The sequence below is a fragment of the Sciurus vulgaris genome (assembly GCF_902686455.1).
Source record: "Sciurus vulgaris genome assembly, chromosome: 4".
Taxonomy (NCBI): domain Eukaryota; kingdom Metazoa; phylum Chordata; class Mammalia; order Rodentia; family Sciuridae; genus Sciurus; species Sciurus vulgaris.
In genome coordinates, this window is record NC_136464.1 from 54277837 (window position 1) to 54291643 (window position 13807).

At 42.3% G+C, this 13807-nt stretch overlaps 1 long non-coding RNA gene across 1 annotated transcript; it reads right to left on the reverse strand.

The window, feature by feature from the left end:
* Positions 1-7233: 7233 nt before the first annotated feature.
* On the reverse strand, positions 7234-13433 carry LOC306659197. Its single transcript, XR_013763239.1, has 3 exons — positions 13388-13433; positions 8158-8248; positions 7234-7367 (listed from the first exon to the last, which is right to left on the reverse strand). It is a non-coding gene; the product is annotated as an uncharacterized lncRNA (long non-coding RNA).
* Between the last annotated feature and the right edge of the window lie 374 nt (positions 13434-13807).

The window sequence follows — 13807 nt, forward strand, 5'->3', positions numbered from 1 at the left end:
GAGGTTCCATTTCATTCCAGTCAGAATGGCAATTATCAAGAATACAAGTAACAGGGGTGGGGGTTGTGGCTCAGTGGTCAAGCGTTTACCTAGCGTATGTGAGGCACTGGGTTCAATTCTCAGCACCACATATAAATAAATTAAAAATAAAGGTCCTTTGACAACTAAAAAAATTTTTTTTAAAGAAAAACATAAATAAAAAGAATACAAGTAACAATAAATATTGGCAAGGATGTGGGGAAAAAGGTACACTCATACACTGCTGATGGGACTGCAAATTGTGCAACCACTCTGGAAAGCAGTATGGAGGTTCCTCAGAAAACTTGAAATGGAAACGCCATTTGACCTGGTTATCCCACTCCTTGGTATATACCCAAAGGACTTAAAACCAGCATACACAGCCACATCAATGTTTATTGCAGCTCAATTCACAATAGCTCAACTACGGAACCCAACCTAGATGCCCTTCAACAGTCGAGTGGATAAAGAAAATGTGGTATATATACACAATAGAATATTACTCAGCCATAAAGAAGAATAAAATTATGGTATTTGCTGGTAAATGAATGGAACTGGAGACTATCATACTAAGTTAAATAAGTCAATCCCAAAAACCCAAAGGCTGAATGTTCTCTCTGATATGTAGATGCTAACATACAATAAAGGGGCAGGGAGGAAAGAATAGAAGTTCATTGGATTAGACAAAGGGGAATGAAGGGAAGGGAAGGGGTATTGGTATAGAAAAGAGTAGAATGAATCAGACATAACTTTCCTATATTCGTATATGAATACATGACCGGAAAAACTCCACATCATGTATAACCACAAGACTGGGATCCTAGGTTATACTTCATGTGTGTAGTATAATATATCAAAATACACTCGCCTGTCATGTATACCTAAAATAAAACTATTCAAAAATACTATTTAGTAGTCAAAAATTGAGTAATCTGAATCTTGTTTTAACAGCAAACAATTGTTATAAAGGTATTCATACGAGCCCTACCATAAAATTACTTAATGTATAACTCCATAGGCCACAAGGCACTCATGGTCTTCACAATATTCTGTGTCTCTGAACACACACATACTGTGGTGCTTGTGCACAGAATACAGTCCCCACTGTCATTTTCTACCTTCCATTTCTATGGGAAAATGGGCAATGACATTTCCACATTACTTTCTGCTGAAACTGGGTGATGAAGGCGATCTTAGAATGGAAGATTTGTACCTGCTATCATTTTTCTCTTTTGGACTTTAACCAACCACAAGGGATGGTGAAGTGATGGAAAACCTGGAAAAGCACACTCTTGTACAGCAATTAATATTCGGCTGATTGTTGTACCTACTGTTTTAATCTAGTTTCTTTTACTACGGTCACATTTTCTCCTCTCTCTCTCTCAAGGTGCCAGGACAGGTCTTTCCTATACTATTTCTTTATGGACTCAATTTAAGCCTGCTTCTGGGGAAACCCTTATTGAGGAAAGCAATTGACAACACCTTATTGCATTCCCTGTAGAGTGGGGTCTCCAGGATGCATGTAACTTCCATTGGCTATCCCATGCTTTGTTCACCTGTTGGGTCACCTCTGCAATGAAAGATGGTCCACTGTCACTTTGCATTGAGGAGGGGAGCCTTATCTTGGGATCTTCTCCTTCAAGAGATCTCTAGGTATTTCTATACCCTTTTCTGTTTTGATAGGATAAGCTTGAATCCACCTAGAGAAAGTGACTACCAGTATGAGCAAATATCTGGTTTCCTGTGGCACAGTACATTTGGGTAAAATTATCAGAAGCTGTTGTTTTACTATTATGTCCATTTTATAGTAAGCTCCTTTTATAGTCTTTAGATTAATTTCAGGTACACAAAATACGATTCTGACTCACTTGCTGAATAGTCTGTTGGAGGCATGGCCCTGGAAAGTGGGGCCTGATGAAATTCACCAAGGCATCCCTCCCATAGTGCATACTCTCATGTAGGTGTTTACCAAGGGCCAGACCAGCCCTTGGGCAGGATGGGTTAGTGTTGCAGCAGTGTTTGAAAGGCAGTGTTCAAAGTCACAGGCAGGAAGATGAACCTATGGGAATTTTGTCTCCACCTGGCAGTTCCACCCCAGAAATCGAAATTCCATTTTGAGGGACCCATTTTTCATCCTCCTCAGTATAAAGGGATTTGTATTTGTCCAATTCAGTCTGAGGCATTAGAGTCCCAGTAAATGATTGATGTTTGGAATGTCTGTGGATGACCTGCTATCTCCCCATCCTCCCAGAAGTCATCCAGTCATTATTCTTTCACCGTGTGGTCAAGCTGTTTTGACAAATAGGTTACGGTCACAGTATGTCTCCCAATGTCTGTAGGAGAACTTTAAGAGGTGTACCTTGTTTCTCATGCATGTATAGCTGAACTTTTGTAAGCCAGATAGGCCTAGGGCAGGGGCTCTCATGAGGCTCTGTTTTAACTTTTCAAGGCAGCTTGACATTCTGGGGTCTGAGTCAAGGGTTTTATTTATTTATTTATTTATTTGCTTGTTTGTTTTATGACTTTTATTTATTTTTATGTGGTGCTGAGGAGCAAGCCCAGTGCCTCACATGTTCTAGGCAAGCACTCTACCACTGAGTCACAACCCAGCCCCTCAAGTTTCTAATTAAGGCTTTATACAGGGGTTTAGCTATTAGTCCAAACTTAGGGACCTAAATATGGTCTGACATTCTCAGGAACCCAAATAACTATTTCTGATTCCTGGCTTCTTTAAGGCCCAAAGATAGACTGCTTCTGATTTGACATCAAACGTCTAGTCCATTGGCTAATCTGGAATCCCGATGATGACCTACTTACAAAACTGAACCTTTTTAGTGGCCACCACATATCCACATGAAGTGGGATGGGTTAGTGCAGCAATAATGTTTGAAAGGCAGTGTTCATAATTGGGGCTGGCTGGCTATAAGCAGATCATCCACATATTGCAAAAGGATTCCTTGATCCAGCTGCAATTCTCACAAGTCTTTTGCTATATTCTCATTACACACAGTCAGTGAGGTTTTAAATCCATGAGGTAAGACAGTCCAGAAATACTGGGTAGTTACTTTGATATCAGAGTCCTGCCACTCAAAAGCAAATTATAAATTGACACTTCCTTTCCAGGGGGATGCAAAAGAATGTATCCTTTAAATCTAGTACTGTGAACCAGCCAGAGTTACCTGGCATTGCAAGCAATAGGGCATATGGATTTGGTATCATGGGGTGAATATTCTAAAAATATTATTTATAGCTCTCAAGTCTTGCACAAACCAGTATTCATCAGTGTGAGGTTTCTTAACAGGCAGAACAGGTATATTATAGAATATCTGGCAAAGCCAACTCAATCCATGTTTCAAAACTTTGTCCAGAAAAGTTTGGATTCCCATCAATGTCTCTCTCTTAAAGGGGATATGTTTTTTTCATGGGGTGAGTTAGTTACCTCCTCCTTAAACAAAATCTTGGTTGGGATAACATTGATCACCCTTCCCAAGTTTCCTTCAGTCCAAACAGCCATACTCACTTCTTATTAGACTGTCAGCAGAGTGGGCTTAGTTTCCTTTTCCTAGATGGCAAGTGACAGATGGAACCACAGCCTGTGTTCTGGTGAGACTTGTAATGGAGTCGTTGCTTTAGGGGTGATAAGTTTAAATGAGTATTTAATTGTCACATCAAATCTTGTCCCAGGAGAGGGATCATACAATACAGCCTATACAGCAAACAAACAAACAAAAACAGGGCCTTAATCTTTTTCTTCCCAGGTTGTATCAAGGGGTTGGAGCACAGGATATTGTTGAGCCTGACCTGTCACTCTTACCATAATCACAATGCCATCAACTTTAAGTGAGTCCCCCACCTCCCCTGTTGCTTTTTCCTACAGTAGGCATCCTGATATTCAATGGAAGGAGGTCATTTCCATCCTTTTCTTTAGGCTTCCTTGAAGATCCCTTTGCAGGGGCTGCCAAAAAACACGACTGGCTTTAGTTTCTGTTCCTCCCAGGCATTTATATACCGTGAAGGCAGTATCATCTGGCTGGGAGGGGTTTGTGTCAGTTTGCCCCCTTAGTCCACTGAATGTTTTTTCCTTATCTCCAGGGCAATCTATCCAATGAAGGTCATATTGACCATACAGAGATTGTTAGGGATTTCTCTGCAGAAACCAGCAGGAACAAGAGGCAGGTAATGCTTACATGGGGACTCCAAGAGGCCCTTGTAGCTCAGCTCTGTGGGAAGCAGGCAGGGCTACACTGAGACGTGTCCACCTGCAGGTGAAAGAGCTCTGTGGCTGGTTCAGGGCTTGCAAGGTGGGGAGCATGCACAGGAGGCCTTGCCTTTCCTCAGCTGCTTTGGCCTCAGGTTACAGTCAGAGCCGAGGGGCTTTGTCCCTAGTGCTGAGGCCAGACAGGTAGTTCCCCTTTATCTCCACATGAGCATGGCCTCTGCTACTTGTGGTGCAACTGCAGTAGCCCCAGCAGTCCAGGGCCTTTGAGGTTTTCAGCCAGGCCCTTAGGACCCTGCAGTTGCTTGGCCCAGTTTACACAATTGCTGCTTTTGTCCAGAGATGGAACGTTTACAGTTTTTTCTCTACTCTAGCCATTTGCTTTCAAGTCATAGCTGTTTTTTCTCTTCTTTTCTGCATGCTGGTGTCTGTTCTGCCAGTCTCCTCGTGCATTTAGGTTGATGGGATACTGTCATAGCAAGAATTTCTTTTTCAGCAACGGGTTTCCCCTGACCAAATAGAGTGTCCTGTCAGATCTTAAAAGGGAGACCATTTCCATCCCCAGGTCAAAGGGGTTCTAGCAGTGCTGAACCCCTCTGTCACATATTTTATGGTTGGCAGTCATGGGTAATAGGGGTTGGAAGGCAGGGCAGAGGCTATTTCTCTATGGCCCGGGCAGCTTTCCTGGGATTTTCTGCCCCAAATCCAGATCTGTTGCTACTGACCCATAGTGGAATGATCTGTGGTTGCCTGGGGCCAGGCTGAGAAACAGGGCTGGAGGTGACAGCATTGGGTAGAAAGGATTTTAATTTTGTTTAACCCTTTCTTCTGGTTTCCTGCTATCCTTGGAACACCAGAGGCAGTGATTTTTGAACCATCAACTTAAGGTTCTGGCTGTTAACAACTTTTTATCATGCATTTGCATAAATGACTATACACACAGAATTTCTTCCACTTACTTTACCTCTGACAGTCCAACTCACTTCAAGACTATACAATAATTTAGAAAAACATTTAAAGGCCAGATTGTGTTACAGTGAAACATCATCTTCTTAGGCTTACACCTATAGGTGGCCCTTTCAGCCAAGATCTTTCCTAATAGACTACTAGTATGATCAAGACAGTATTACTCATGTCTTAAAAGGGCCAGTAACTGATACAAACAAAATACAGAGGGACAACCAGAGGAGATCCCAAGAACCAGATGGAAACCTTTAAAACAGGCTAGATAGGGGTGAAAAAATCCCCTAATTTCCCTATGCTCACTTATCCATGACTCCTACAACACTGGCACACAGATGTCCTCACAGAAGTTCCCACAAAGGGGAACCAGATACATGGAATCAAGGGTCTCAACATACACTGGGGGAGCTTACCAGATGGCTGAGGTGTCACAACTTTACTGCATTGTTTTCTTTTTCTCCAAGGAGACCAATTGATGGAACAACTGGGATACAATTCAGGGAGAGAAGGTGGGAGTTTCCTGAAGCAAAAGGAGATTTGGCAGCTGCTGGGACAGTTCCTCAGTTCCTCCCTTTACTTATAGGAATAGTTCCTCCAATTCCACCCTAGGGAAACTCACCCCACCTCCTAATTCTCTGATGGTCAGCTCTCAAAAAGGTCACCAACTACCTTGCATCCACAGCTGGGGGTTGCTGGGCATGCCATACCTGCTCAAGGAAGCTGGAGCAGGGACTGCTCTCAGGCTTCAGTGGGAGCCAATTTGTTACAGAAAGCCTGGTTCTTGTCCTGATGTCAATCCAATAATGAGGACACAGTTTTGAGAAAAAGGAAAACCAAGTTGTATTGCTTTGCTAACAAAGGAGAAACACAGGGGAATCCTGCCCCAGAGGCTGTGATTCTCCTTATTAGAGTAACGAGAGGGCTTTTAAAGAGATGATTCAAAGGCTACATTCCAACTGTATCTTGTCAGGGGTCATAATTTACTTATAGACTTAAGATGTAGCTGTTTCTTAGGTCCTCTGGTGCTATCTCAAATTCTGAACTACTTCATTTCTGTGGTATGTGTACTTAGGACAGATAACTAATCCTAGGAGGGGATGAAGAATAATCTTACTTTTCCAAAGTTAGGGAGGAGAAGGGCAGAAGAGAAAGAAAAAAAGTGTCAGTTTTAAAATAAGCAGCTGTGGAAGATCAGCAAGCATTATGTTCAAAGCATGAAGGGGATCTCTTATGATATGGTTCAGTGATAGAGCACTTGGTAAGCATGTACAAGACCTTGGATTTGATCCACTGTACCCAATATATATATATATATATATATATATATATATATATTCCTTCCTACATAAAAAAATTTTAAACTAGAGAAGTTTTGTATTTCATAAAATTGGAATATATTTTTAGGATTTTATTTAAAGAGCAAGGGGTATAGCTTTGTGGTAGATCATGTGCTTAACATGCATAAGGCCCTGGGATTAATACCAGGACTACAAAAAAAATTCAATTATCAGAAAATAATTCTATGTGCAAAATAAATCTAAATAATGATCTTTCTGTTGAGGTTAATTTTAAGTTTTGAATTTTATAATAATAAAAGCAAATTGGTAGTCAATAAAACTGTATAATTACAACAAAGCATTCCAGAATTAAATCAGAAAGTGAAAACAAAGTCAAAATTAACAAAACATGTATGTATTAATCTATTTATACTATAATTTTGTTAGGCAGAAGGCTAAATGTCATGTTATGGTAAGACATACAATAAAACTTGGCTAATATGAACATGTAGAAAACTTGTTATAATAAACAGTACAACTGAAATCATACACTAGAGTCATAATTTACCACAATTATTCTTCCTTAATCTTAGGAGGAAGATGCTAGTATGACAGAACTTCACAATAGGTGAAGGAGAGAAACGAATTCACTATTAGTACTTATTTGAACATTTTACTTTCTGGGATTCTAGTTACAATTCTTTAAAACTCTGGCTTTTTTTAATGCCTCATTCAAAAACCCACCCTTTTCTACTACATTCCAACTGTGTCTTGTCAGGGGATCATAATTCACTTGTAGTCTTAAAAGATAGTCAAGGGTCTTCTGGATGCTTCCCCAAATCTGCAATTACTTCATTCCTGTGGCATGTGTACTTAAGGACAGATAACTTGGCCTAGCATGGAAAGAAGGGTAATCTTGCTTCCTCCAAGGTTGGTGGAGGGAAGGAAAAGAAAAAAAAAAAAAAAAAAATGTCAGTTTTAACATAAGCATCTGGGGCTGAGCAGTGAGGGTTATGTTCAAAGCATGAAATGGACCCCTATTTCCCTGTTAAATTCCTCAAAAAGCAACCTGTCTTCTTTAGGAGGAATGCAGGCCCAAAATGTAGATAAGAACACAAATTACCTGTCAGCATAGGCCGAAGTGAGTTAGAGTTGTCAAATGCAGTGATTCTTGAAAATCTGATGTCATTTTGTGTCAGTCAAGAGGTAGATCTGGGCAGGATTCTGAGGCAACCTCCCTGGGACCCCCAATAAAACTGGAGAACCCACCCTCCCTTGAGAGTCCTCCTTTTCCTATCCCTTCAATCAACTCATGTGGGCTACTCTAATGTCTGAAATCTTTTGGCATCAGGCAACAAAGGACCGCCTTGGCTTCCTCTGATTGGTGGCAGGCCCATGCCTAAAACTCTCAGACAGGTAGTGCCTCATGGATGGAGCATCTCTAGCAGTGACTCTGGGCTGCCTGGGATGCTAGAGTCCAGAACCAGCAAATGGCAAGATCAGAGCCAAAAGGGAGAGCAGGTCCTGACAACTGTCTCTCCTGTCTGCATAAGGCAGACTGGTCCCTGTTGATCGATAGGGGACAGATAGATGTGAGTAGTGAAACTTGAAGTTAAGGGAATAATTCTATAAAATGGGCCCACTGTGCTGACCCCCACATACTTTCACTTTAAAATAATTTACCTGCAGCCACACAAGGCTTAAGTTCACAGGATATGTTACATTCCTCAGCAAACAACTTGTTATCTGCAGGAGAAATGCAGGCCTAGAAATGCTGATAAGAAGAACACAAGTTACTGTGAAGGGGTGATTTTTGTTACCCTTATACAGACCAGATTCCAGACCAGGGAGATACTTACCCCCTTTCCATAAAATTTATAAGAACAGTTTTCAATTAGATCAGCATGGGCCAAAGTGATGTCATCCTGCTGTCAGTCAAAAGTCAAGAAGTGGGCTGGGGATGTAGCTCAGTTGGTAGAGTGCTTGCCTTGAAAGCACAAGGTCCTGGGTTCAATCCCCAGCACCGAAAAAAAAAAAAAAAAAAAAAAAAAAAGTCAAGAGGTGGACCTGGGTGGGATTCTCTGGAAACTTCCCTCAGACTCCCTAAAAAACTGATGGGCATGAGAGGACCCATTCTCTCCCTTGAGAGTGTCCCCTTTACCCCCTTTCCTAGCCCTTCTAATGAATTCTTGCCTGTTATTCTGAGCAATATGTCTGAAATCTTTCTGGCCTGATGGCAAGAACCAGGGTAAAGCAGACCTTCGCAGGTGCCTCAATTTTTCAATTTTTCAGAAGGCCCTATACCCTGTAATATGATGACAAGCTCTGCATCCGAGGGACCCCAAGGGGTCAGCCATGACCTTCAGGTGCAGTGGGGGAAGTCTTGGTAGTGCTGAACCTGGGAGATTCCTGATGTTGGCCTTCCAGGGGCTTAGGAAGAACTTCTTGCACCATGCTCAGTACTTCTTGGGCTGGCACCAGGGTTTTTTGACTCTATCCAGCTCTAACTGAGCGAGGGAAGCTGTACTTCACCCAGCAGACGAGTTCTCCTTCTACAATGGGATCACCTACTGGGACCTGGAGATGCATACTTCCAGTTCAGCTTCCAGCACTGCCTCTAGGGCTGCATGTCCCAAGCCTCTACCTACCACTACTGGACAGAGAAATCTGCCACCTGCTGAAGCACAGGCTTCAGTCAGGCCTTCCAGGAGCCCAGTGACTGCTGGCCAGGCAGATCCTGGCTTGTGTGTGTGTGTGTGTGTGTGTGTGTGTGTGTGTGTGTGTGTGTTGGGGTGATGGGGGTTCCTGATTCTGTACATAGTGGTTCTGTGGCCAGCATGCTGACTAATGGTAACCTGGATGACCATGACTGGAGCAAGATAACAAGCTATCTGCACAGGCTGGCTTAATGCACAGTGCATCATGAGGTTCATCATCTTCAAAAACAACTGTGAGTTTGTCCAGAGCTTCCTGAACATCAATGATTTCCTGGCAGTCATGTGGTATTACATCTCTGTGCTAATGACCATATTTGCAAGCTAAAACTTTCAACTCCAGAGGCCTAGCATCACTTTAGGAGTGCTCAAAACAATGAGGAGTTTGGGTGCAATTTTGCTTGCTCTCACTTCATTGGTCATCAGTTCCTTGGTTTGGCTCTCAATGGCCCCAAGATGGTTGTTACTTGTGTTTGTGTTGCCACTGCAATCATTTGAAGGGAAGAGGACTACTCGGGGGCTGAGAGTTGAGCCACCATGCACTTTCATGCGCACTGTGCATGGTTGGCTCCAGGGCTACAAGGGTGAGCACAGGGCAGCGGCACTTCCCTCTGAGCATGCGCACTGTGGTTAGCAGTGTTGCTTGGCGCCTACTCTTCTGCGGTTGACAGATGCCTACTTAACCGGAGCTGCCCTGTTGGGATGCTGTAGAGACACTAGATGGGCTAACATCTAAACCCCAGTGACGGGTTCTGGAGGCGGAGGCAAGCCCAGCGGGGGTAAGGAAGTTGCTTCTGACGACCAACAATGGAGTACACCTAGAAGAAGTTTGAGAGGTTCGTTGTCTTCGGCTTTGGGCACCAAGTGGTGGGATACAATCCAGTCAGCAAGATCCGCGAGGCAGCAAGGGATGACAATGAAGCCCTGGTGACAGTCTCCTTTGTCGTGGGGAAAGTGGTATCAATGACAGATACAGAAAGAACAGGTCTGGGAGTCCAGAGGCCCCATGGGGAGGTGGTGCCAATATGGCAGAAGCCTGCATCTTCTCCTTTGGACCCAAGGAGAGGGGAGCAGACAGGAGACCAGCCCTCCTTTCTCCAGAAGGCTTGTCTTTCGTGGCTCCACAGGCGCCTCAGCTCCTGGGACCTGCAGACCTTGGAGCGGCTTTGTGCCCAGCCCCTCCTAATGGGCAGCAAATTAAAAATAAAACTTGAGTTCCGGCAGGCAGTGCTGGGACAAATGGAGCGCGGCATGCCCTGGGGGCCTCCTGGGGCAGGCCTCTGCCTCCGCCCCGCAGACACCTGGACCTCGGTTGGGGCTGCCCACTGGGAGGCCCAGGTGGCGATGGGCCAGTGAGCCTCTCGGTGGTCCTGTCTCCCTGACCCAATGGCTGCAGCCGCCTGCTGGAGCCCGGTCGAAGATCTGGCTGAGGATGTTCGGGTGGGGACAGGTGTGGCAGTGGTGAGAACAGTAGTCTCCCCAGCATGCTGTTAGGGGCTTCAAGGACCCAAGAAGGCGGGCGGATGCCAGAAAGATCTGCCACGCTTAGTCATGGGGCCAAGCAGATCAGAGCCCTGGTGACCGCTCTGTGCTGGTTGGATGAACTCTCACCTTGTCCCCACAACTGGTGGACAACGGCCTTAACGGTCCCTGGCGGTTGGTCTACCTTCTACCAGAAAGTGTAGCATGACGCGCATTTGACCAATTGAACATGACCACCATCCTTTGGGAAGATTTACTGGTCATTTGTAGAAGGCCTGTGTATATACTATGAAAAAGTGGCATTCAAAGAAAACTCTTGCTACATCTGGACCTCCTAGCTGTAAAGAGGTTGCCTGCCTATGGTAGAGTTGGGCTTGGTGGGCACTCCTATAATCCCAGCAACAGGGGAGACTGAGGCAGAAGGATCACAGTTTCTCAACCTCAGAAATTCAGCGAGAGCCTCAGCAACTTAGTGAGAACCTATCTTAATGTAAAAAGGAGGAGGAGGGATGTAGCTCAGTGGTGAAGCACCCCTGGGTTCAGCAGTTGGCATAAATAAGACTATTAGGAGGAAAAGAAAAAAAATGTAGAATTATTAAAAACTCTTGATTTGTTACATTTTTCAATTTTGAATAATTCTATTATTCTTTGAATTATCAGTATTAACATGAGAATGATTCATTACTGAGGTTGTAGTTAAATGGTACAGTGCTTGCCTAACCTGTGTGAGGCCCTGAGTTCCACTCCCAATAAAAAAGAAAGGAAAAAAAAAAAAAAGTAGAAGAATGGCTTATTTTTCTATACTTCAGACTTAATGCAATTGATATTGATGATAAAAATTTAACCTCCAGCCTCTTTTTCCACATATTTAAAATTGCTCTCTGGATTATTGACTTATAACTAAAGAAAATAAATAACACAGTATTTATTTGGACTATAATTATTTTAAACTATGTCCCTTTAAGCTGGGGAGAGTGGTGCATGCTGGGAAGGTTGAGGCCCGAGGACTGCAAGTTCACAGCCAGTCTCCACAATTTAGTGAGACCCTAAGCAATTTAGAGAGACTCTTCTTGAAATAAAAAATAAAAAGGGCTTGGGGTGTTGCTCGGTGGTTAAGCACTTCTGGGTTCAATCTCTGGTACAAGATAAAATTATGTTCTTTTAATTTTCTTTAGACACAAGCAGAAGTTTCAAAAAATTCAGAACACTTAAGAGAGAATAACAATGCTTCAATAAGAAGTCAGATGGAATTCCAAATTAAACACATGGTATCTGAAATGTCTAAAATGAAAACTCAGAATCCTAATTAAATGCAACTAGAAGAATATAAACAACTCTTATCTAGATGAATCCAGAATTAGAAAATCACTGCCACCTTAGTAAAGTAGTAAATCAAAACCTGGACTCAGAAAATAAATTAAGGTTCTTAATTTGCCTCTAAGGTGTAACTTTTAGGAAGACAGGTTCACGAGATTAGTAGGAAGACCCCAAAAGCTAGCCAATATAATTTGGGGAAGTAATGTTCATAAATTAACTTACTTTTGAAATATTAGTTCAGGAATTTTTTATCCCCCCTTTTTCTGCATATGGCTTTCTTCTTCCCTTCATATTCTCCTTTACTTAACCTGGTCTATCTAATGTTCAGCTAAGGATTTTTGAAATTTTATCATTGACAGTTATAGTGTGACCAAATTGCTTCTAAGCATTTCTTTTCATAGAAACATAACATTAAAATGTTTAACTGTTGTTTGAAAGATTACAACTTAAACCCCAAGTGTCCAGAATTGTTAGCACTAACCCCCTCTGGGCACATTCTGGCACTTGGTAAATTAACTAGTTTTAATTGTGATCTTTAACATTATCTCTAGATGGAGCTTGGAGACCACTGTCCTTTATAGTTTTTCTTCCCTACATTAAGGCTTATTTGTGATATTGGGAAAGATTATCACAGAGAGGAAGGGAAGTATGATTTTCAAAGTGCTTAAAAATAATCCCACGGTCAATATTGGGGTTATAGAAGGCAGAATGGGCAGGTCCCTCTGTCACCTTGGTAACAAAATTATGAACTAATTATCTTGGAACTGCAAACCCAGCTACCTTGTTCTGCCCCAGTGATTATTGCTTTGAATTATATCTCAGTGTCTGATGCTTAATTTCTCCAGTTAATGGGTAGAATGTAAAGATGGTGACAGCAAATGCCTGAAAATATCTTTAAGGGATGTTTTTTAAATCCCTAAACTGATTTACTAAGTACAAATGTTTCTAGCTTTATCTGACTCTTATTTTCTAGTTATATATGTTTAAGGGTTACATGGTGCTTTAATTCGAGACTATGAAAAGGCTTTTTTAAAAAAAAAGTTATTTCTGTACAGGGGATTGAACCCAGGGGCACTTAACCACTGAGCTACATCCCTAACCCTTTTAAAATTTTATTTAAAGACAGGGTCTCATTAAGTTGTTGAGGCTGACTTTGATCCTCTTGCCTCAGTCTCCTGAACCACTGGGCTTACAGGTGTGCACCATTGTGCAGAGCATTATTTTAATTTTAATTTTAATTTTTATTTATTTCTTTATTTAAATATATTTTTAGATGTTGATGGACCTTTATTTTATTCATTTATTTATATGTGGTGCACATGCTAGGCAAGCGCTCTACCACTGAGTCACAATCCCAGCCCCCTTATTTTTATTTTGAAACAGGGTCTTAATAAACTCACCAGGCTGGCCCAAAACTTGCAGTCCTCTTGCCTGTGTTCAATTCCTGGTACCAAAAACAAAAAAGCAAAATAAAACAACAACAATAAAAACAAAAAAGATAAACCCCTCTTCTCTGGGATCAAAGTTGCCCACCCTGACTGACTGGCTCCAGGAGAAAGACTGTCAAAGGTTGTATGGAAAACTCGGCTCAGCAGGAAGCATGGTCTACCAGTTGGCCATTTTGTAGAGTGGACAGCAGTGGAAGCACTTTCCTTTTCAAATTGGTGTTTTGAAATTAGTGACAGTGGGGGAGATCAGTTGTGTATGGTTTCTTGAAACAAAAATGTCATGAAATAAGGAGGAAGGGTCTTATGGAAAGCTTATTGCCTGAGGCTCTCTCAAACAAACAAGCACAGATCCTGCATGCAGTCCACCTGTGC